Genomic DNA, 26,966 nt, shown 5'->3' with positions numbered 1-26,966 from the left:
AGCGAAGAAGCTTGTAAGAAACTCGTCAGTGTCTGTACAGAGTCACTCGCTAATGTCCTTGAAAAAAGGAATTCATAGTTGGTAGGATTACAAGATATTTGCTTTCTCCCTTTTTCTGTGGCGCTCTTCTTCTTGGTCATAGCGGGAGTTGGAGTCAATTTAAAGGCGACAGAGTGGGAGTCAATTTGAATGGATTAGTGGACTGAAAGAAGTGAAACCAAAATTTGGTAGAGCCTTCTTGGTGAAAAGGTCTGACTCAAATGTAGCAACATAGAAAAGTTTTTTTAGTCAAAGTACAATGCCTGAATTAGAATTTTTTTTGAAAGTGTAGTATGTTTTAAAAAATAATAATAATAAATATAGCTAAATGGCTGTGAAGGACTCGAGCCAACCAAAGTATTCCACTGACTTTACGAATGTTTCTATGAAATGACCTTCCGGAGTCGTGAATGGATCAGCGTGAATGCTGTTGTCACTTTGCTTTTCTTTCTTTCTTTTTTTTGGGTGAATGTGGAGAGCGAGGTAGGTACAAAGCAGATCTCACACAACCCGGCCTCCACCACGCACACACACAGCCATACAATAGTGTTTCACTAATCCAAATCTCTCAGGTGGAAAACATTCAGTATTCCGGTAATTACTCTCTGAGATCATTTGTGCTGTTTGAGAAGTTAATCCTGCAGAGAAGTTTGCAAAGCTGCCTTCTGGGTCCCTGCGTTGGACATTACAGTTAATGTAAAGATGCAGAGGGAGCAAATGACGTAATATAGAGTAACCCAGGTTTGCATTCTTGCTATTTTGCAGTTTTTTTGGGGAACATAGATAACGCAAATTTTCCGTCTAACATTGTTTTATATTAGGTGTAATTCTGCTGCTGACCACTAGATGTTTAGTTTGAAGCATAATTTTGAAAGATGAGGGGAAAAAAGTAAGTCATTCAGCAAAACTGTTTTTTGTTGTAAAATATTGAATACCATTAGGTGTAATTCTGCTGCTGACCGCTAGATGGCTCAACATTTAGTTTGAAACGTAATTTTGAAAGTAGAGTAAAAAAAATGAAGTCATTGAGTCAAATATTGAATACCACTGTAATTCTGCTTTTTATGCCTACGAAATACAACTGTAGGTGTTCTTTCAAATTTTTATTTTTTTTCCATGTTGCATCTTTCTTAAATCACACAATATATCCACTTAAAGTGTCTGTTGCATGTCCATTAAATGCAGGTGGTCTTCCTCCAAACACCTTTTTTTTTTTTCCTTTTACCATCTGCATCCTCCTTGCCCTGTTGTCTCTTCAATTAGCGACTCGCTCTGCACATATTTTAACAATTTCCATTAAACGACGTTTTTCTCTGGTGTGCTTGCGAATGTCAGACGCGGTGCAGCTTCAGCCGGGTTCTAATGAGACACAGGAGATTGGTAAAAAGGTGTTCATAAGCGCTTATAATTATGTCTGCGACTCCCACTCCTCTTTTACGCGGGATTTAATGCCATCCCAAATCATGTTGTGGTCCGTGCAAGGCTTTGTTGTCCCAAAGTAATCACGCCCGCTACATCGGCTTAATTAGTGTGTCTGTGCACTGCGGATTGGCCCTGGCGTGATAACCTTGTCCTGCCTTGTCTCGCTATTTGCAAACGCCACTAGGCCATTAATTTCATTATCATGTCTGGTCAAATTGACATTTTTAAGTTGATGTCTTTTTGTTTTTTGCTTTCAAGTGCCTTCTTTCAGCCATTTAGCCAATTATTTTCCACCATGCTCCGTTTTGGGATTACCATTGAGGTCACTCAGACACTCAAGCCATTTTGCCAATATGGTCAATATGCTCAGTGCTGCCAGGCTTCCATTTGGACAGCTTTTGTCTCTTTGGCTGCAATTTGGCCCTCGCGTAGAACTTATCCCTTATGGCCAGCATTCTGAGAAATTCTTTGTTCCATCTGAACTCGTCAAGAGATAAGTACGGAGACAGACGGAAGATTGATCGATTTCAATTGCTTTGCTAAAATAAGATGCCCTAGTATTGATCCTTGTGTGACGGCATATATTTAAAAAATATCAAATAAAAAAATACTGTTAAACCTGTGTTCAACAAGCATATGAAATGATAAAGGCAGTCGTATTTTTGCTCTTTTTCTGCCATACTGAGAACACAAATGAGCCTTGTGAGGATACAAGTAACTGCCTTTCTCCACGCTGGCTTCCAATGCTGCGTGACTGCCAGTCCCTCTGCTCAACACAATTTTATAAGAAGTGATGACCTTTCATTCCGCGCCTGCCAAGTCAGATGTGTGTGTGTGTGTGTGTGTGTGTGTGTGTGTGTGTGTGTGTGTGTGTGTGTGTGTGTGTGTGTGTGTGTGTGTGTGTGTGTCGATGTAAATTCCCATCAAATCAAATCCCGTTGTATTGTGTGTGAACATTTGTCCTGCTGTTCTGCAGTAAATGAAGGAAGAGCCAGACAGCATCTTTCCTCCCCTCCCTCCCTCCCTCCCTCCTGCTCTCTCCTCCTATAATTCACATCTATACTGCCTTTGCTCACTGTTTATCCCAACGCTGACTTATTTGACCTGTAAATCCTCCATGGAGCAAAAGTCAAAGATTGCCTGTATATTTACGTTGGATGTGCAGACAGCGCTCAAGGGTGTTACGATTTTCATCATGTGGAAAAAGTGTCAACACAGCCGATGTATGGATGGATAAATGGATGGATGGAATCAGCGACTCAGTCACCAAACCTCAATAGGGAAAGGCTTATATAAGTCAGAGGTATACTAGATAACATCTAGAAGCATTTTATTCATTATTGTGTGAAGGCGAAGGCCTTCACACATATGTTATTCTACACCATTCTCTATTATTATTGTGTGAAGGCGAAGGCCTTCACACATATGTTATTCTACACCATTCTCTATTATTATTGTGTGAAGGCGAAGGCCTTCACACATATGTTATTCTACTCCATTTACTTTATTATTATTATTATTCTATTTTATTCCCGCCACTTTTTTGTCCCGCTTCTTCTTCCACAAAATTCATCCGATTCACTCCATTCCACTTTTCACGTATTCCAAATATTCACGACATGAGCGCTTGTATTTTTCTCATTCCGAAAATTTTCCGATTCCGCAAAATTCCCAAAATTCCGACAAATTTTTCCCCATCCATTCTTAATGGCACATTCCACATTTCACAAAATTTCGTTTTTCACCTCTAACTTCTACATTTTTCAACCGATTCAACCCATTCCAACTTTCAACTGTTCATCTTTTGCCTACCTATTCCACAACTTCCCACTTACCAAAAATTCCAAATTTTCAAATTTGAAATTCAACCAAAATTCTCTCAAATTCTGTTTTTCTACTCTAATTTCTACATTTTTCAACCGATTCAACCCATTCCAACTTTCAACTGTTCATCTTTTGCCTACCTATTCCACAACTTCCCACTTACCAAAAATTCCAAATTTTCAAATTTGAAATTCAACCAAAATTCTCCAAAATTCAGTTTTTCCACTCTAATTTCTACATTTTTCAACCGATTCAACCCATTCCAACTTTCAACTGTTCATCTTTTGCCTACCTATTCCACAACTTCCCACTTACCAAAAATTCCGAACTTTCACATTTGAAATTCAACCAAATTCTCCAAAATTTCGTTTTTCCACTCTAATTTCTACATTTTTCGACCGATTCAACCCATTCCACATTTATTCCCTTTATTCATCTTATGCTTACCACATTCACTCCCATTCACCCCCACTTCCACTATGCTTACACAATTCAACCCTTGACCCCCAATTCCAGTGTGGCGGCCATCTTGGATGACCCTGAAGTGCCACCAATGAACCCAGAATGAACCGGAAGTGCCCCAAATCAAACCGAAAGTGACCCCAAATAGACCGGAAGTGACCTCAGGTAAACCGGAAGTGACCCCAAATCAAACCGGAAGTGACCCCAAATGTACCGGAAGTGACCTTTTTAGACCGGAAATGACCCCTAATAAACCGGAAGTGACCTCAGACGAACCGGAAGTGACCCAAATTAAACCGGAAGTGACCCAAATAAACCGGAAGTGACCCCAAATAGACCGGAAGTGACCCCAAATAGACCGGAAGTGACCTCTGGTAAACCGGAAGTGACCCCAAATCAAACCGGAAGTGACCACAAATGAACCGGAAGTGACCTTTTTAGACCGGAAGTGACCCCAAATAAACCAGAAGTGACCTCAGCTAAACCGGAAGTGACCTGTTTTAAACCGGAAGTGACCCAAATAAACCGGAAGTGACCCAAATTAGACCGGAAATGACCCGAATCAAACCGGAAGTGACCTTATTTCAACACTAAGTGCCCCAAATAGCTACAATTGCTAACTTTTTCGTTTTTTGTCCGATTTAACCCGTTTCAACATTTTTACCCCAAAAGTGAACCTCTTGAGGCCGTTTTTTGTTTTTTTTCCAAATTTAGAAAGATTTTGGCGCAATTGCTTTTTTTATTTTCCCATTCATTCTCTATGGGGATTCAACATTTGCTCTAACTTCTATATTTTTCAACTGATTCAACCCGTTCCAACTTTCAACTGTACATCTTTTGCCTGCCTATTCCACAACTTCCCACTTACCAAAAATTCCAAATTCGAAATTCAACCAAATTCTCCAAAATTTCGTTTTTCTACTCTAATTTCTACATTTTTCAACCGATTCAACCCATTCCAACTTTCAGCTGTTCATCTTCTGCCTACCTATTCCACAACTTCCCACTTACCAAATATTCCAAACTTTCAATTTTGAAATTCACCACAAATTCTCCAAATATTCTACATTTCTCAAGTAATTCAACACGTTTCAACATCGTTCGGCAGCATTCCCCGAAAAAGTTATTCATACATTTCGCCTTCACACGCAATTTCTCCAGAAATTGCAAAATTCTAGTTATTATTATTATTATTCTATTTTATTCTCCACACTTTTTCGACACGTTTCATCTTCCACATAATTCATCCGATTCACTCCATTCCACTTTTCACGTATTCCAAATATTCACGCGACGAGCGCTTCCATTTTTCTCGTTCCGAAAATTTACCGATTCCGCAAAATTCCCAAAATTCCGACAAATTTTTCCCCATTCATTCTTAATGGCACATTCTACATTTCACATTTACGTCGTTCCAATTTCAAATTCACATCATTCAACACATTCTAATCACATTCGGAAGGATTCTCGACATTCCCAAAATTCCCAAATTCGAAAATTTCACGTTTTCACGTTAAAAATTCCGACAAATTTTCACAAAATTTCGTTTTTCACCTCTAACTTCTACATTTTTCAACCGATTCAACTCGTTCAAACTTTCAACTGTTCATCCTTTGCCTACCTATTCCACAACGTCCCACTTACCAAAAACTTCACATCTTTTATTTTGAAATTCAACCAAAATTCTCTAAAATTTCGTTTTTCTACTCTAATTTCTACATTTTTCAACCGATTCAACCCATTCCAACTTTCAACTGTTCATTATTTTTCTACCGATTCCACAACTTCCCACTTACCAAAAGCTTCACATCTTTTATTTTGAAATTCACACCCAATTCCCTTTCCCTTCTCATTTCTACATTTTTCAACCGATTCAACCCATTCCAACTTTCAACTGTTCATCATTTTTCGACCTATTCCACAACTTCCCATTTACCAAAAACTTCACATCTTTTATTTTGAAATTCACACCCAATTCCCTTTTCCCTTCTCATTTCTACATTTTTCAACCGATTCAACCCATTCCAACTTTCAACTGTTCATCATTTTTCTACCTATTCCACAACTTCCCACTTACCAAAAATTTCACATCTTTTATTTTGAAATTCAACCAAGATTCTCTCAAATTCCGTTTTTGTACTCTAATTTCTACATTTTTCAACCGATTCAACCCATTCCAACTTTCAACTGTTCATCATGTTTCTACCTATTCCACAACTTCCCAAAAACTTCACATCTTTTATTTTGAAATTCACACCCAATTCCTTTTTCCCTTCTCATTTCTACATTTTTCAACCGATTCAACCCATTCCAACTTTCAACTGTTCATCATTTTTCTACCTATTCCACAACTTCCCACTTACCAAAAACTTCAATTCTTTTATTTTGAAATTCACACCTAATTCCCTTTTCCCTTCTCATTTCTACATTTTTCAACCGATTCAACCCATTCCAACTTTCAACTGTTCATCATTTTTCTACCTATTCCACAACTTCCCACTTACCAAAAACTTCACATCTTTTATTTTGAAATTCACACCCAATTCCCTTTTCCCTTCTCATTTCTACATTTTTCAACCGATTCAACCCATTCCAACTTTCAACTGTTCATCATTTTTCGACCTATTCCACAACTTCCCACTTACCAAAAACTTCACATCTTTTATTTTGAAATTCACACCCAATTCCCTTTTCCCTTCTCATTTCTACATTTTTCAACCGATTCAACCCATTCCAACTTTCAACTGTTCATCATTTTTCGACCTATTCCACAACTTCCCAAAACCTTCACATCTTTTATTTTGAAATTCACACCCAATTCCTTTTTCCCTTCTCATTTCTACATTTTTCAACCAATTCAACCCATTCCAACTTTCAACTGTTCATCATTTTTCGACCTATTCCACAACTTCCCACTTACCAAAAACTTCACATCTTTTATTTTGAAATTCGCCACAAATTCTCCAAATATTCTACATTTCTCAAGTAATTCAACACGTTTCAACATCGTTCGGCAGCATTCCCCGAAGAAGTTATTCATACATTTCGCCTTCACACGCAATTTCTCCAGAAATTGCAAAATTCTAGTTGTGTGAAGGCGAAGGCCTTCACACATATGTTATTCTACTCCATTCACTTTATTATTATTATTATTATTATTATTATTCTATTTTATTCCCGCCACTTTTTTGTCCCGTTTCATCTTCCACATAATTCATCCGATTCACTCCATTCCACTTTTCACGTATTCCAAATATTCACGACATGAGCGCTTGTATTTTTCTCATTCCGAAAATTTTCCGATTCCGCAAAATTCCCAAAATTCCGACAAATTTTTCCCCATCCATTCTTAATGGCACATTCGACATTTCACAAAATTTCGTGTTTCACCTCTAACTTCTACATTTTTCAACCGATTCAACCCATTCCAACTTTCAACTGTTCATCTTTTGCCTACCTATTCCACAACTTCCCACTTACCAAAAATTCCAAATTTTCAAATTTGAAATTCAACCAAAATTCTCTCAAATTCCGTTATTCCACTCTAATTTCTACATTTTTCAACCGATTCAACCCATTCCAACTTTCAACTGTTCATCTTTTGCCTACCTATTCCACAACTTCCCACTTACCAAAAATTCCAAATTCTCAAATTTGAAATTCAACCAAAATTCTCTAAAATTTCGTTTTTCTACTCTAATTTCTACATTTTTCGACCGATTCAACCCATTCCAAATGCATTCACCTTATGCTTCCCACATTCACTCCCATTCACCCCCACTTCCACTACGCTTACACATTCAACCCTTGACCCCCAATTCCAGTGTGGCGGCCATCTTGGATTGACCCTCAAGTGCCCCCAATGAACCCAAAATGAACCGGAAGTGCCCCAAATCAAACCGAAAGTGACCCCAAATAGACCGGAAGTGACCTCAGGTAAACCGGAAGTGACCCCAAATCAAACCGGAAGTGACCCCAAATGTACCGGAAGTGACCTTTTTAGACCGGAAATGACCCCTAATAAACCGGAAGTGACCTCAGACGAACCGGAAGTGACCCAAATTAAACCGGAAGTGACCCAAATAAACCGGAAGTGACCCCAAATAGACCGGAAGTGACCCCAAATAGACCGGAAGTGACCTCTGGTAAACCGGAAGTGACCCCAAATCAAACCGGAAGTGACCCAAAATGAACCGGAAGTTACCTTTTTAGACCGGAAATGACCCCAAATAAACCGGAAGTGACCTCAGCTAAACCGGAAGTGACCTGTTTTAAACCGGAAGTGACCCAAATAAACCGGAAGTGACCCCAATTAGACCGGAAGTGACCCCAAATAGACCGGAAGTGACCTCTGGTAAACCGGAAGTGACCCCAAATCAAACCGGAAGTGACCCAAAATGAACCGGAAGTGACCTTTTTAGACCGGAAATGACCCCAAATAAACCGGAAGTGACCTCAGCTAAACCGGAAGTGACCTCAGCTAAACCGGAAGTGACCTGTTTTAAACCGGAAGTGACCCAAATAAACCGGAAGTGACCCAAATTAGACCGGAAGTGACCTTATTTCAACACTAAGTGCCCCAAATAGCTACATTTGCGCTAACGTCTTCGTTTTTTGTCCGATTTAACCCGTTTCAACATTTTTACCCCAAAAGTGAACCTCCTGAGGCCGTTTTTTTTGGTTTTGTTCCAAATTTAGAAAGATTTTGGCGCAATGGTTTTTTTTTATTTTCCCATTCATTCTCTATGGGGATTCAACATTTGCTCTAACTTCTACATTTTTTAACTGATTCAACCCGTTCCAACTTTCAACTGTTCATCTTTTGCCTACCTATTCCACAACTTCCCACTTACCAACAATTCCAAATTTAAAATTCAACCAAATTCTCCAAAATTTCGTTTTTCTACTCTAACTTCTACATTTTTCTACCGATTCAACCCATTCCAACTTTCAACTGTTCATCTTTTGCCTACCTATTCCACAACTTCCCACTTACCAAATATTCCAAACTTTCAATTTTGAAATTCACCACAAATTCTCCAAATATTCTACATTTCTCAAGTAATTCAACACGTTTCAACATCGTTCGGCAGCATTCCCCGAAAAAGTTATTCATACATTTCGCCTTCACACGCAATTTCTCCAGAAATTGCAAAATTCTAGTTATTATTATTATTCTTCTATTTTATTCTCCACACTTTTTCGACACGTTTCATCTTCCACATAATTCATCCGATTCACTCCATTCCACTTTTCACGTATTCCAAATATTCACGCGACGAGCGCTTCCATTTTTCTCGTTCCGAAAATTTACCGATTCCGCAAAATTCCCAAAATTCCGACAAATTTTTCCCCATTCATTCTTAATGGCACATTCTACATTTCACATTTACGTCGTTCCAATTTCAAATTCACATCATTCAACACATTCTAATCACATTCGGAAGGATTCTCGACATTCCCAAAATTCCCAAATTCGAAAATTTCACGTTTTCACGTTAAAAATTCCGACAAATTTTCACAAAATTTCGTTTTTCACCTCTAACTTCTACATTTTTCAACCGATTCAACTCGTTCAAACTTTCAACTGTTCATCCTTTGCCTACCTATTCCACAACGTCCCACTTACCAAAAACTTCACATCTTTTATTTTGAAATTCAACCAAAATTCTCTAAAATTTCGTTTTTCTACTCTAATTTCTACATTTTTCAACCGATTCAACCCATTCCAACTTTCAACTGTTCATTATTTTTCTACCGATTCCACAACTTCCCACTTACCAAAAGCTTCACATCTTTTATTTTGAAATTCACACCCAATTCCCTTTCCCTTCTCATTTCTACATTTTTCAACCGATTCAACCCATTCCAACTTTCAACTGTTCATCATTTTTCGACCTATTCCACAACTTCCCATTTACCAAAAACTTCACATCTTTTATTTTGAAATTCACACCCAATTCCCTTTTCCCTTCTCATTTCTACATTTTTCAACCGATTCAACCCATTCCAACTTTCAACTGTTCATCATTTTTCTACCTATTCCACAACTTCCCACTTACCAAAAATTTCACATCTTTTATTTTGAAATTCAACCAAGATTCTCTCAAATTCCGTTTTTGTACTCTAATTTCTACATTTTTCAACCGATTCAACCCATTCCAACTTTCAACTGTTCATCATGTTTCTACCTATTCCACAACTTCCCAAAAACTTCACATCTTTTATTTTGAAATTCACACCCAATTCCTTTTTCCCTTCTCATTTCTACATTTTTCAACCGATTCAACCCATTCCAACTTTCAACTGTTCATCATTTTTCTACCTATTCCACAACTTCCCACTTACCAAAAACTTCAATTCTTTTATTTTGAAATTCACACCTAATTCCCTTTTCCCTTCTCATTTCTACATTTTTCAACCGATTCAACCCATTCCAACTTTCAACTGTTCATCATTTTTCTACCTATTCCACAACTTCCCACTTACCAAAAACTTCACATCTTTTATTTTGAAATTCACACCCAATTCCCTTTTCCCTTCTCATTTCTACATTTTTCAACCGATTCAACCCATTCCAACTTTCAACTGTTCATCATTTTTCGACCTATTCCACAACTTCCCACTTACCAAAAACTTCACATCTTTTATTTTGAAATTCACACCCAATTCCCTTTTCCCTTCTCATTTCTACATTTTTCAACCGATTCAACCCATTCCAACTTTCAACTGTTCATCATTTTTCGACCTATTCCACAACTTCCCAAAACCTTCACATCTTTTATTTTGAAATTCACACCCAATTCCTTTTTCCCTTCTCATTTCTACATTTTTCAACCAATTCAACCCATTCCAACTTTCAACTGTTCATCATTTTTCGACCTATTCCACAACTTCCCACTTACCAAAAACTTCACATCTTTTATTTTGAAATTCGCCACAAATTCTCCAAATATTCTACATTTCTCAAGTAATTCAACACGTTTCAACATCGTTCGGCAGCATTCCCCGAAGAAGTTATTCATACATTTCGCCTTCACACGCAATTTCTCCAGAAATTGCAAAATTCTAGTTGGGTAATGAAATGTTTTCAAAATGATGGTAAAGTTAGAAGTCTGAGGATTGATCCCTGTGGGACACCGTTCAGGCAGGTAGGTTAATAGGAAGTAAAATTAGTTGTCCATCAATCATGAAACTCTAATTGTGTGAAGGCGATGGCCTTCACACATATGTTATTCTACTCCATTTACTTTATTATTATTGTGTGAAGGCGAAGGCCTTCACACATATGTTATTCTACACCATTCTCTATTATTGTGTGAAGGCGAAGGCCTTCACACTTATGTTATTCTACTCCATTTACTTTATTATTATTATTTTTATATTTTATTCTCCTCACTTTTTTGACACGTTTCATCTTCCGCATAATTCATCCGATTCACTCCATTCCACTTTTCACGTATTCCAAATATTCACGCGACGAGCGCTTCCATTTTTCTCGTTCCGAAAATTTTCCGATTCCGCAAAATTCCCCAAATTCCGACAAATTTTTCCCCATTCATTCTTAATGGCACATTCGACATTTCACATTTACGTCGTTCCAATTTGAAATTCACATCATTCAGCACATTCTAATCACATTCGGAAGGATTCTCGACATTCCCAAAATTCCCAAATTCGAAAATTTCACGTTTTCACGTTAAAAATTCCGACAAATTTTCACAAAATTTCGTTTTTCACCTCTAACTTCTACATTTTTCAACCGATTCAACTCGTTCCAACTTTCAACTGTTCATCTTTTGCCTACCTATTCCACAACGTCCCACTTACCAAAAACTTCACATCTTTTATTTTGAAATTCAACCAAAATTCTCTAACATTTCGTTTTTCTACTCTAATTTCTACATTTTTCAACCGATTCAACCCATTCCAACTTTCAACTGTTCATTATTTTTCTACCGATTCCACAAATTCCCACTTACCAAAAGCTTCACATCTTTTATTTTGAAATTCACACCCAATTCCTTTTCCCTTCTCATTTCTACATTTTTCAACCGATTCAACCCATTCCAACTTTCAACTGTTCATCATTTTTCTACCTATTCCACAACTTCCCACTTACCAAAAACTTCACATCTTTTATTTTGAAATTCACACCCAATTTCCTTTTCCCTTCTCATTTCTACATTTTTCAACCGATTCAACCCATTCCAACTTTCAACTGTTCATCATTTTTCTACCTATTCCACAACTTCCCACTTACCAAAAACTTCACATCTTTTATTTTGAAATTCAACCAAAATTCTCTCAAATTCCGTTTTTGTACTCTAATTTCTACATTTTTCAACCGATTCAACCCATTCCAACTTTCAACTGTTCATCATTTTTCTACCTATTCCACAACTTCCCAAATACTTCACATCTTTTATTTTGAAATTCACACCCAATTCCTTTTCCCTTCTCATTTCTACATTTTTCAACCGATTCAACCCATTCCAACTTTCAACTGTTCATCATTTTTCCACCTATTCCACAACTTCCCACTTACCAAAAACTTCACATCTTTTATTTTGAAATTCACACCCAATTTCCTTTTCCCTTCTCATTTCTACATTTTTCAACCGATTCAACACATTCCAACTTTCAACTGTTCATCATTTTTCTACTTATTCCACAACTTCCCACTTACCAAAAACTTCACATCTTTTATTTTGAAATTCGCACCCAATTCCTTTTCCCCTTCTCATTTCTACATTTTTCAACCGATTTAACCCATTCCAACTTTCAACTGTTCATCATTTTTCTACCTATTCCACAACTTCCCACTTACCAAAAATTCCAAATTTTCAAATTTGAAATTCAACCAAAATTCTCTAAAATTTCGTTTTTCTACTATAATTTCTACATTTTTCGACCGATTCAACCCATTCCAAATGCATTCACCTTATGCTTCCCACATTCACTCCCATTCACCCCCACTTCCACTACGCTTACACATTCAACCCTTGACCCCCAATTCCAGTGTGGCGGCCATCTTGGATTGACCCTCAAGTGCCCCCAATGAACCCAAAATGAACCGGAAGTGCCCCAAATCAAACCGAAAGTGACCCCAAATAGACCGGAAGTGACCTCAGGTAAACCGGAAGTGACCCCAAATCAAACCGGAAGTGACCCAAAATGTACCGGAAGTGACCTTTTTAGACCGGAAATGACCCCTAATAAACCGGAAGTGACCTCAGACGAACCGGAAGTGACCCAAATTAAACCGGAAGTGACCCAAATAAACCGGAAGTGACCCAATCAAACCGGAAGTGACCCCTTATAGACCGGAAGTGACCTCTGGTAAACCGGAAGTGACCCCAAATCAAACCGGAAGTGACCCCAAATGAACCGGAAGTGACCTTTTTAGACCGGAAATGACCCCAAATAAACCGGAAGTGACCTCACCTAAACCGGAAGTGACCTGTTTTAAACCGGAAGTGACCCAAATAAACCGGAAGTGACCCAAATTAGACCGGAAATGACCCGAATCAAGCCGGAAGTGACCTTATTTCAACACTAAGTGCCCCAAATAGCTACATTTGCGCTTACGTCTTCGTTTTTTGTCCGATTTAACCCGTTTCAACATTTTTACCCCAAAAGTGAACCTCCTGAGGCCGTTTTTTTTGGTTTTGTTCCAAATCTAGAAAGATTTTGGCACAATTGCCTTTTTTTATTTTCCCATTCATTCTCTATGGGGATTCAACATTTGCTCTAACTTCTACATTTTTTAACTGATTCAACCCGTTCCAACTTTCAACTGTTCATCTTTTGCCTACCTATTCCACAACTTCCCACTTACCAACAATTCCAAATTTAAAATTCAACCAAATTCTCCAAAATTTCGTTTTTCTACTCTAACTTCTACATTTTTCAACCGATTCAACCCATTCCAACTTTCAACTGTTCATCTTTTGCCTACCTATTCCACAACTTCCCACTTACCAAATATTCCAAACTTTCAATTTTGAAATTCACCACAAATTCTCCAAATATTCTACATTTCTCAAGTAATTCAACACGTTTCAACATCGTTCGGCAGCATTCCCCGAAGAAGTTATTCATACATTTCGCCTTCACACGCAATTTCTCCAGAAATTGCAAAATTCTAGTTATTATTATTATTCTCTTTTATTCTCCACACTTTTTTGTCCAGTTTCATCTTCCGCATAATTCATCCGATTCACTCCATTCCACTTTTCACGTATTCCAAATATTCACGCGATGAGCGCTTCCATTTTTCTCGTTCCGAAAATTTTCCGTTTCCGCAAAATTCCCCAAATTCCGACAAATTTTTCCCCATTCATTCTTAATGGCACATTCGACATTTCACATTTACGTCGTTCCAATTTGAAATTCACATCATTCAGCACATTCTAATCACATTCGGAAGGATTCTCGACATTCCCAAAATTCCCAAATTCGAAAATTTCACGTTTTCACGTTAAAAATTCCGACAAATTTTCACAAAATTTTGTTTTTCAGCTCTAACTTCTACATTTTTCAACCGATTCAACTCGTTCCAACTTTCAACTGTTCATCTTTTGCCTACCTATTCCACAACGTCCCACTTACCAAAAACTTCACATCTTTTATTTTGAAATTCAACCAAAATTCTCTAAAATTTCGTTTTTCTACTCTAATTTCTACATTTTTCAACCGATTCAACCCATTCCAACTTTCAACTGTTCATTATTTTTCTACCCATTCCACAACTTCCCACTTACCAAAAGCTTCACATCTTTTATTTTGAAATTCACACCCAATTCCTTTTCCCTTCTCATTTCTACATTTTTCAACCGATTCAACCCATTCCAACTTTCAACTGTTCATCATTTTTCTACCTATTCCACAACTTCCCACTTACCAAAAACTTCACATCTTTTATTTTGAAATTCACACCCAATTTCCTTTTCCCTTCTCATTTCTACATTTTTCAACCGATTCAACCCATTCCAACTTTCAACTGTTCATCATTTTTCTACCTATTCCACAACTTCCCACTCACCAAAAACTTCACATCTTTTATTTTGAAATTCACACCCAATTTCCTTTTCCCTTCTCATTTCTACATTTTTCAACCGATTCAACCCATTCCAACTTTCAACTGTTCATCATTTTTCTACCTATTCCACAACTTCCCACTTACCAAAAACTTCACATATTTTATTTTGAAATTCAACCAAAATTCTCTCAAATTCCGTTTTTGTACTCTAATTTCTACATTTTTCAACCGATTCAACCCATTCCAACTTTCAACTGTTCATCATTTTTCTACCTATTCCACAACTTCCCAAATACCTCACATCTTTTATTTTGAAATTCACACCCAATTCCTTTTTCCCTTCTCATTTCTACATTTTTCAACCGATTCAACCCATTCCAACTTTCAACTGTTCATCATTTTTCTACCTATTCCACAACTTCCCACTTACCAAAAACTTCACATCTTTTATTTTGAAATTCACACCCAATTCCCTTTTCCCTTCTCATTTCTACATTTTTCAACCGATTCAACCCATTCCAACTTTCAACTGTTCATCATTTTTCTACCTATTCCACAACTTCCCACTTACCAAAAACTTCACATCTTTTATTTTGAAATTCACACTCAATTCCCTTTTCCCTTCTCATTTCTACATTTTTCAACCGATTCAACCCATTCCAACTTTCAACTGTTTATCATTTTTCTACCTATTTCAACACTTCCCACTTACCAAAAACTTCACATCTTTTATTTTGAAATTCACACCCAATTCCCTTTTCCTTTCTCATTTCTACATTTTTCAACCGATTCAACCCATTCCAACTTTTAACTGTTCATCATTTTTCGACCTATTCCACAACTTCCCAAAATCTTCACATCTTTTATTTTGAAATTCACACCCAATTCCTTTTTCCCTTCTCATTTCTACATTTTTCAACCGATTCAACCCATTCCAACTTTCAACTGTTCATCATTTTTCGACCTATTCCACAACTTCCCGCTTACCAAAAACTTCACATCTTTTATTTTGAAATTTGCCACAAATTCTCCAAATATTCTACATTTCTCAAGTAATTCAACACGTTTCAACATCGTTCGGCAGCATTCCCCGAAGAAGTTATTCATACATTTCGCCTTCACACGCAATTTCTCCAGAAATTGCAAAATTCTAGTTGTGTGAAGGCGAAGGCCTTCACACATTGATATTGTACTTTATTATTAAACAACTTATTCCTCCCACTTTTTTGACATCTAACTACTCCCACATGCTTCAACCCATTCACCTCGTTCAAACTTTCACACATTCCAAAAATTCATGGCACGCTTGCCAGTATTTTTCGCGTTCATAACATTTACCGTTTTTAAGTAATTAGCAAATTTGTGCCTTTTATTTCCCCATTCATTCTTAATGGCAATGTCAACCCGAGCCAGTTTCCTGTAGTGGGTTCGATTCCCACATTGGGCGTCATTAATTATTTTACTCTTTATTCTTCCCGCTTATCATTTTCAACGCTTATCATTTGTAACTAACATTCGCATTCAACATTCATTACATTAAGCAATTTCCACCACTTTGATTACGTATTCGCATTCAACAAACACATTCATTACATTAACCAAATTCAACCAGTATGTAGACAGGGACACAATTAGCTCGTGGGAAACACAAGTGATTCCAGTACACGAGCATCTTTCCCGAGTGGTATCAAATCCCGCGTCAGTTCGATTCCCACATTGGGCGTCATTATATATTTTACTCTTTATCCTTCCCCTTATCATTTTCAACGCTTATCATTTGTACCTTTTTTGTAACATTTGTAACGTTTCATTTTTAACGCTTATCATTTGTACCTTTTTGTAACATGTATTTGTAACATTTTCCCATTTATTTCACAATTATCTATTTTCCCTTTGTATTCTTCCCGCTCATCATTTTTAACGCTTAACGTTTGTAACTTAACATCTGCCTTCGCCTTCACACGCAATTTCTTCCGAAATTGCAATTCTAGTTATTGTGTGAAGGCGAAGGCCTTCACACATATGTTATTCTACTCCATTTACTTTATTGTGTGAAGGCGAAGGCCTTCACACATATGTTATTCTACTCCATTTACTTTATTGTGTGAAGGCGAAGGCCTTCACACATATGTTATTCTACACCATTCTCTATTATTATTATTATTATTCTCTACGTTTCTCCACACTTTTTTGACACGTTTCATCTTCCACATAATTCATCCGATTCACTCCATTCCACTTTTCACGTATTCCAAATATTCACGCGACGAGCGCTTGTATTTTGCTCGTTCCGAAAATTTTCCGATTCCGCAAAATTCCCAAAATTCCGACAAATTTTTCCCCATTCATTCTTAATGGCACATTCGACATTTCACATTTACGTCGTTCCAATTTGAAATTCACATCATTCAGCACATTCTAATCACATTCGGAAGGATTCTCGACATTCCCAAAATTCCCAAATTCGAAAATTTCACGTTTTCACGTTAAAAATTCCGACAAATTTTCACAAAATTTCGTTTTTCACCTCTAACTTCTACATTTTTCAACCGATTCAACTCGTTCCAACTTTCAACTGTTCATCTTTTGCCTACCTATTCCACAACGTCCCACTTACCAAAAACTTCACATCTTTTATTTTGAAATTCAACCAAAATTCTCTAAAATTTCGTTTTTCTACTCTAATTTCTACATTTTTCAACCGATTCAACCCATTCCAACTTTCAACTGTTCATTATTTTTCTACTGATTCCACAACTTCCCACTTACCAAAAGCTTCACATCTTTTATTTTGAAATTCACACCCAATTCCTTTTCCCTTCTCATTTCTACATTTTTCAACCGATTCAACCCATTCCAACTTTCAACTGTTCATCATTTTTCTACCTATTCCACAACTTCCCACTTACCAAAAACTTCACATCTTTTATTTTGAAATTCACACCCAATTCTCCAATATTTCCGTTTCTCCTTCTCATTTCTACATTTTTCAACCGATTCAACCCATTCCAACTTTCAACTGTTCATCATTTTTCTACCTATTCCACAACTTCCCACTTACCAAAAACTTCACATCTTTTATTTTGAAATTCACACCCAATTCCTTTTTCCCTTCTCATTTCTACATTTTTCAACAGATTCAACCCATTCCAAATTTATTCACTTAATTCACCTTATTCTTCCCACATTCACTCCCATTCACCCCCACTTCCACTATGCTTACACAATTCAACCCTTGACCCCCAATTCCAGTGTGGCGGCCATCTTGGATGACCCTGAAGTGCCACCAATGAACCCAGAATGAACCGGAAGTGGCCCAAATCAAACCGAAAGTGACCCCAAATAGACCGGAAGTGACCTCAGGTAAACCGGAAGTGACCCCAAATCAAACCGGAAGTGACCCCAAATGTACCGGAAGTGACCTTTTTAGACCGGAAATGACCCCTAATAAACCGGAAGTGACCTCAGACGAACCGGAAGTGACCCAAATTAAACCGGAAGTGACCCCAAATAGACCGGAAGTGACCTCAGGTAAACCGGAAGTGACCCCAAATCAAACCGGAAGTGACCCCAAATGTACCGGAAGTGACCTTTTTAGACCGGAAATGACCCCTAATAAACCGGAAGTGACCTCAGACGAACCGGAAGTGACCCAAATAAACCGGAAGTGCCCCAAATCAAACCGGAAGTGACCCCTAATAGACCGGAAGTGACCTCTGGTAAACCGGAAGTGACCCCAAATCAAACCGGAAGTGACCCAAAATGAACCGGAAGTGACCTTTTTAGACCGGAAATGACCCCAAATAAACCGGAAGTGACCTCAGCTAAACCGGAAGTGACCTGTTTTAAACCGGAAGTGACCCAAATAAACCGGAAGTGACCCAAATTAGACCGGAAATGACCCGAATCAAGCCGGAAGTGACCTTATTTCAACACTAAGTGCCCCAAATAGCTACATTTGCGCTTACGTCTTCGTTTTTTGTCCGATATAACCCGTTTCAACATTTTTACCCCAAAAGTGAACCTCCTGAGGCCGTTTTTTTTGGTTTTGTTCCAAATCTAGAAAGATTTTGGCGCAATTGCTTTTTTTTATTTTCCCATTCATTCTCTATGGGGATTCAACATTTGCTCTAACTTCTACATTTTTTAACTGATTCAACCCGTTCCAACTTTCAACTGTTCATCTTTTGCCTACCTATTCCACAACTTCCCACTTACCAACAATTCCAAATTTAAAATTCAACCAAATTCTCCAAAATTTCGTTTTTCTACTCTAACTTCTAAATTTTTCTACCGATTCAACCCATTCCAACTTTCAACTGTTCATCTTTTGCCTACCTATTCCACAACTTCCCACTTACCAAATATTCCAAACTTTCAATTTTGAAATTCACCACAAATTCTCCAAATATTCTACATTTCTCAAGTAATTCAACACGTTTCAACATCGTTCGGCAGCATTCCCCGAAAAAGTTATTCATACATTTCGCCTTCACACGCAATTTCTCCAGAAATTGCAAAATTCTAGTTATTATTATTCTTCTATTTTATTCTCCTCACTTTTTTGTCCCGTTTCATCTTTCACATAATTCATCCGATTCACTCCATTCCACTTTTCACGTATTCCAAATATTCAGGAAAGGGGTGCTTGTATTTTTCTCATTCCGAAAATTTTCCGATTCCGCAAAATTCCCAAAATTCCGACAAATTTTTCCCCATCCATTCTTAATGGCACATTCGACATTTCACAAAATTTCGTTTTTCACCTCTAACTTCTACATTTTTCAACCGATTCAACCCATTCCAACTTTCAACTGTTCATCTTTTGCCTACCTATTCCACAACTTCCCACTTACCAAAAATTCCAAATTTTCAAATTTGAAATTCAACCAAAATTCTCTCAAATTCCGTTATTCCACTCTAATTTCTACATTTTTCAACCGATTCAACCCGTTCCAACTTTCAACTGTTCATCATTTTTCTACCTATTCCACAACTTCCCACGTCCCAAAAACTTCACATCTTTTATTTTGAAATTCCCACCCAATTCCTTTTTCCCTTCTCATTTCTACATTTTTCAACCGATTCAACCCATTCCAACTTTCAACTGTTCATCATTTTTCTACCTATTCCACAACTTCCCACTTACCAAAAACTTCACATCTTTTATTTTGAAATTCACACCCAATTCCTTTTTCCCTTCTCATTTCTACATTTTTCAACCGATTCAACCCATTCCAAATTTATTCACTTAATTCACCTTATTCTTCCCACATTCACTCCCATTCACCCCCACTTCCACTATGCTTACACAATTCAACCCTTGACCCCCAATTCCAGTGTGGCGGCCATCTTGGATGACCCTGAAGTGCCACCAATGAACCCAGAATGAACCGGAAGTGCCCCAAATCAAACCGAAAGTGACCCCAAATAGACCGGAAGTGACCTCAGGTAAACCGGAAGTGACCCCAAATCAAACCGGAAGTGACCCCAAATGTACCGGAAGTGACCTTTTTAGACCGGAAATGACCCCTAATAAACCGGAAGTGACCTCAGACGAACCGGAAGTGACCCAAATTAAACCGGAAGTGACCCAAATAAACCGGAAGTGACCCCAAATAGACCGGAAGTGACCCCAAATAGACCGGAAGTGACCTCTGGTAAACCGGAAGTGACCCCAAATCAAACCGGAAGTAACCCAAAATGAACCGGAAGTTACCTTTTTAGACCGGAAATGACCCCAAATAAACCGGAAGTGACCTCAGCTAAACCGGAAGTGACCTGTTTTAAACCGGAAGTGACCCAAATAAACCGGAAGTGACCCCAAATAGACCGGAAGTGACCCCAAATAGACCGGAAGTGACCTCTGGTAAACCGGAAGTGACCCCAAATCAAACCGGAAGTGACCCCAAATGAACCGGAAGTTACCCTTTTAGACCGGAAATGACCCCTAATAAACCGGAAGTGACCTGTTTTAAACCGGAAGTGACCCAAATAAACCGGAAGTGACCCAAATTAGACCGGAAATGACCCGAGTCAAGCCGGAAGTGACCTTATTTCAACACTAAGTGCCCCAAATAGCTACATTTGCGCTAACGTCTTCGTTTTTTGTCCGATTTAACCCGTTTCAACATTTTTACCCCAAAAGTGAACCTCCTGAGGCCGTTTTTTTTGGTTTTGTTCCAAATTTAGAAAGATTTTGGCGCAATTGCTTTTTTTTATTTTCCCATTCATTCTCTATGGGGATTCAACATTTGCTCTAACTTCTACATTTTTTAACTGATTCAACCCGTTCCAACTTTCAACTGTTCATCTTTTGCCTACCTTTTCCACAACTTCCCACTTACCAACAATTCCAAATTTAAAATTCAACCAAATTCTCCAAAATTTCGTTTTTCTACTCTAACTTCTACATTTTTCTACCGATTCAACCCATTCCAACTTTCAACTGTTCATCTTTTGCCTACCTATTCCACAACTTCCCACTTACCAAATATTCCAAACTTTCAATTTTGAAATTCACCACAAATTCTCCAAATATTCTACATTTCTCAAGTAATTCAACACGTTTCAACATCGTTCGGCAGCATTCCCCGAAAAAGTTATTCGTACATTTCGCCTTCACACGCAATTTCTCCAGAAATTGCAAAATTCTAGTTATTATTATTCTTCTATTTTATTCTCCTCACTTTTTTGTCCCGTTTCATCTTTCACATAATTCATCCGATTCACTCCATTCCACTTTTCACGTATTCCAAATATTCAGGAAAGGGGTGCTTGTATTTTTCTCATTCCGAAAATTTTCCGATTCCGCAAAATTCCCAAAATTCCGACAAATTTTTCCCCATCCATTCTTAATGGCACATTCGACATTTCACAAAATTTCGTTTTTCACCTCTAACTTCTACATTTTTCAACCGATTCAACCCATTCCAACTTTCAACTGTTCATCTTTTGCCTACCTATTCCACAACTTCCCACTTACCAAAAATTCCAAATTTTCAAATTTGAAATTCAACCAAAATTCTCTCAAATTCCGTTATTCCACTCTAATTTCTACATTTTTCAACCGATTCAACCCGTTCCAACTTTCAACTGTTCATCTTTTGCTTACCTATTCCACAACTTCCCACTTACCAAAAATTCCAAATTCTCAAATTTGAAATTCAACCAAAATTCTTCTTTTTCTACTCTAATTTCTACATTTTTCGACCGATTCAACCCATTCCACATTTATTCCCCTTATTCACCTTATGCTTACCACATTCACTCCCATTCACCCCCACTTCCACTATGATTCCCACATTCACTCCCATTCACCCCCACTTCCACTACGCTTACACAATTCAACCCTTGACCCCCAATTCCAGTGTGGCGGCCATCTTGGATTGACCCTCAAGTGCCCCCAATGAACCCAAAATGAACCGGAAGTGCCCCAAATCAAACCGAAAGTGACCCCAAATAGACCGGAAGTGACCTCAGGTAAACCGGAAGTGACCCCAAATCAAACCGGAAGTGACCCCAAATGTACCGGAAGTGACCTTTTTAGACCGGAAATGACCCCTAATAAACCGGAAGTGACCTTAGACGAACCGGAAGTGACCCAAATTAAACCGGAAGTGACCCAAATAAACCGGAAGTGACCCCAAGTAGACCGGAAGTGACCCCAAATAGACCGGAAGTGACCTCTGGTAAACCGGAAGTGACCCCAAATCAAACCGGAAGTGACCCCAAATGTACCGGAAGTGACCTTTTTAGACCGGAAATGACCCCTAATAAACCGGAAGTGACCTTAGACGAACCGGAAGTGACCCAAATTAAACCGGAAGTGACCCAAATAAACCGGAAGTGACCCCAAGTAGACCGGAAGTGACCCTAAATAGACCGGAAGTGACCTCTGGTAAACCGGAAGTGACCCCAAATCAAACCGGAAGTGACCCCAAATGTACCGGAAGTTACCTTTTTAGACCGGAAATGACCCCAAATAAACCGGAAGTGACCTCAGCTAAACCGGAAGTGACCTGTTTTAAACCGGAAGTGACCCAAATAAACCGGAAGTGACCCAAATTAGACCGGAAATGACCCGAATCAAGCCGGAAGTGACCTTATTTCAACACTAAGTGCCCCAAATAGCTACATTTGCGCTAACGTCTTCGTTTTTTGTCCGATTTAACCCGTTTCAACATTTTTACCCCAAAAGTGAACCTCCTGAGGCCGTTTTTTTTGGTTTTGTTCCAAATTTAGAAAGATTTTGGCGCAATTGCTTTTTTTTATTTTCCCATTCATTCTCTATGGGGATTCAACATTTGCTCTAACTTCTACATTTTTTAACTGATTCAACCCGTTCCAACTTTCAACTGTTCATCTTTTGCCTACCTATTCCACAACTTCCCACTTACCAACAATTCCAAATTTAAAATCCAACCAAATTCTCCAAAATTTCGTTTTTCTACTCTAACTTCTACATTTTTCTACCGACTCAACCCATTCCAACTTTCAACTGTTCATCTTTTGCCTACCTATTCCACAACTTCCCACTTACCAAATATTCCAAACTTTCAATTTTGAAATTCACCACAAATTCTCCAAATATTCTACATTTCTCAAGTAATTCAACACGTTTCAACATCGTTCGGCAGCATTCCCCGAAAAAGTTATTCATACATTTCGCCTTCACACGCAATTTCTCCAGAAATTGCAAAATTCTAGTTGTGTGAAGGCGAAGGCCTTCACACATATGTTATTCTACTCCATTTACTTTATTATTATTATTATTCTATTTTATTCCCGCCACTTTTTTGTCCCGCTTCTTCTTCCACAAAATTCATCCGATTCACTCCATTCCACTTTTCACGTATTCCAAATATTCACGACATGAGCGCTTGTATTTTTCTCATTCCGAAAATTTTCCGATTCCGCAAGATTCCCAAAATTCCGACAAATTTTTCCCCATCCATTCTTAATGGCACATTCCACATTTCACAAAATTTCGTGTTTCACCTCTAACTTCTACATTTTTCAACCGATTCAACCCATTCCAACTTTCAACTGTTCATCTTTTGCCTACCTATTCCACAACTTCCCACTTACCAAAAATTCCAAATTCTCAAATTTGAAATTCAACCAAAATTCTCTCAAATTCCGTTATTCCACTCTAATTTCTACATTTTTCAACCGATTCAACCCATTCCAAATGCATTCACCTTATGCTTCCCACATTCACTCCCATTCACCCCCACTTCCACTACGCCTACACATTCAACCCTTGACCCCCAATTCCAGTGTGGCGGCCATCTTGGATTGACCCTCAAGTGCCCCCAATGAACCCAAAATGAACCGGAAGTGCCCCAGATCAAACCGAAAGTGACCCCAAATAGACCGGAAGTGACCTCAGGTAAACCGGAAGTGACCCCAAATCAAACCGGAAGTGACCCCAAATGTACCGGAAGTGGCCTTTTTAGACCGGAAATGACCCCTAATAAACCGGAAGTGACCTCAGACGAACCGGAAGTGACCCAAATTAAACCGGAAGTGACCCAAATAAACCGGAAGTGACCCCAAATAGACCGGAAGTGACCCCAAATAGACCGGAAGTGACCTCTGGTAAACCGGAAGTGACCCCAAATCAAACCGGAAGTGACCCAAAATGAACCGGAAGTTACCTTTTTAGACCGGAAATGACCCCAAATAAACCGGAAGTGACCTCAGCTAGACCGGAAGTGACCTGTTTTAAACCGGAAGTGACCCAAATAAACCGGAAGTGACCCCAAATAGACCGGAAGTGACCCCAAATAGACCGGAAGTGACCTCTGGTAAACCGGAAGTCACCCCAAATCAAACCGGAAGTGACCCAAAATGAACCGGAAGTGACCTTTTTAGACCGGAAATGACCCCAAATAAACCGGAAGTGACCTCAGCTAAACCGGAAGTGACCTATTTTAAACCGGAAGTGACCCAAATAAACCGGAAGTGACCCAAATTACACCGGAAATGACCCGAATCAAGCCGGAAGTGACCTTATTTCAACACTAAGTGCCCCAAATGGCTACATTTGCGCTAACGTCTTCGTTTTTTGTCCGATTTAACCCGTTTCAACATTTTTACCCCAAAAGTGAACCTCCTGAGGCCGTTTTTTTTGGTTTTGTTCCAAATTTAGAAAGATTTTGGCGCAATTGCTTTTTTTTATTTTCCCATTCATTCTCTATGGGGATTCAACATTTGCTCTAACTTCTACATTTTTTAACTGATTCAACCCGTTCCAACTTTAAACTGTTCATCTTTTGCCTACCTATTCCACAACTTCCCACTTACCAACAATTCCAAATTTAAAATTCAACCAAATTCTCCAAAATTTCGTTTTTCTACTCTAACTTCTACATTTTTCTACCGATTCAACCCATTCCAACTTTCAACTGTTCATCTTTTGCCTACCTATTCCACAACTTCCCACTTACCAAATATTCCAAACTTTCAATTTTGAAATTCACCACAAATTCTCCAAATATTCTACATTTCTCAAGTAATTCAACACGTTTCAACATCGTTCGGCAGCATTCCCCGAAAAAGTTATTCATACATTTCGCCTTCACACGCAATTTCTCCAGAAATTGCAAAATTCTAGTTATTATTATTATTCTATTTTATTCCCGCCACTTTTTTGTCCCGCTTCTTCTTCCACAAAATTCATCCGATTCACTCCATTCCACTTTTCACGTATTCCAAATATTCACGACATGAGCGCTTGTATTTTTCTCATTCCGAAAATTTTCCGATTCCGCAAGATTCCCAAAATTCCGACAAATTTTTCCCCATCCATTCTTAATGGCACATTCCACATTTCACAAAATTTCGTGTTTCACCTCTAACTTCTACATTTTTCAACCGATTCAACCCATTCCAACTTTCAACTGTTCATCTTTTGCCTACCTATTCCACAACTTCCCACTTACCAAAAATTCCAAATTCTCTAATTTGAAATTCAACCAAAATTCTCTCAAATTCCGTTATTCCACTCTAATTTCTACATTTTTCAACCGATTCAACCCATTCCAAATGCATTCACCTTATGCTTCCCACATTCACTCCCATTCACCCCCACTTCCACTACGCCTACACATTCAACCCTTGACCCCCAATTCCAGTGTGGCGGCCATCTTGGATTGACCCTCAAGTGCCCCCAATGAACCCAAAATGAACCGGAAGTGCCCCAGATCAAACCGAAAGTGACCCCAAATAGACCGGAAGTGACCTCAGGTAAACCGGAAGAGACCCCAAATCAAACCGGAAGTGACCCCAAATGTACCGGAAGTGGCCTTTTTAGACCGGAAATGACCCCTAATAAACCGGAAGTGACCTCAGACGAACCGGAAGTGACCCAAATTAAACCGGAAGTGACCCAAATAAACCGGAAGTGACCCCAAATAGACCGGAAGTGACCCCAAATAGACCGGAAGTGACCTCTGGTAAACCGGAAGTGACCCCAAATCAAACCGGAAGTGACCCAAAATGAACCGGAAGTTACCTTTTTAGACCGGAAATGACCCCAAATAAACCGGAAGTGACCTCAGCTAGACCGGAAGTGACCTGTTTTAAACCGGAAGTGACCCAAATAAACCGGAAGTGACCCCAAATAGACCGGAAGTGACCCCAAATAGACCGGAAGTTACCTCTGGTTAACCGGAAGTGACCCCAAATCAAACCGGAAGTGACCCCAAATGTACCGTAAGTGACCCTTTTAGACCGGAAATGACCCCTGATAAACCGGAAGTGACCTCAGACGAACCGGAAGTGACCCGAATTAAACCGGAAGTGGCCCAAATAAACCGGAAGTGACCCCAAATAGACCGGAAGTGACCCCAAATAGACCGGAAGTGACCTCTGGTAAACCGGAAGTAACCCCAAATGAACCGGAAGTGACCTTTTTAGACCGGAAGTGACCCCAAATAAACCGGAAGTGACCTCAGCTAAACCGGAAGTGACCTGTTTTAAACCGGAAGTGACCCAAATAAACCGGAAGTGACCCAAATTAGACCGGAAATGACCCGAATCAAACCGGAAGTGGCCTTATTTCAACACTTAGTGCCCCAAATAGCTACATTTAGGCTAACTTTTTCGTTTTTTGTCCGATTTAACCCGTTTCAACATTTTTACCCCAAAAGTGAACCTCTTGAGGCCG

General features: G+C 38.7%; 1 protein-coding gene across 3 annotated transcripts in view; it reads left to right on the top strand.

Annotated features, from left to right (window-relative positions):
* The window catches only part of cadm1b (cell adhesion molecule 1b), a 122,085-nt gene that overhangs the window by 78,174 nt on the left and 16,945 nt on the right, over positions 1 to 26,966 (top strand). The window lies entirely within an intron of this gene.

This window comes from Syngnathus typhle, linkage group LG6 (genome assembly GCF_033458585.1).
Source record: "Syngnathus typhle isolate RoL2023-S1 ecotype Sweden linkage group LG6, RoL_Styp_1.0, whole genome shotgun sequence".
NCBI lineage: Eukaryota > Metazoa > Chordata > Actinopteri > Syngnathiformes > Syngnathidae > Syngnathus > Syngnathus typhle.
Note: the sequence above shows the minus strand (reverse complement) of the source record. Positions and strands in the feature narration are given on the sequence as shown.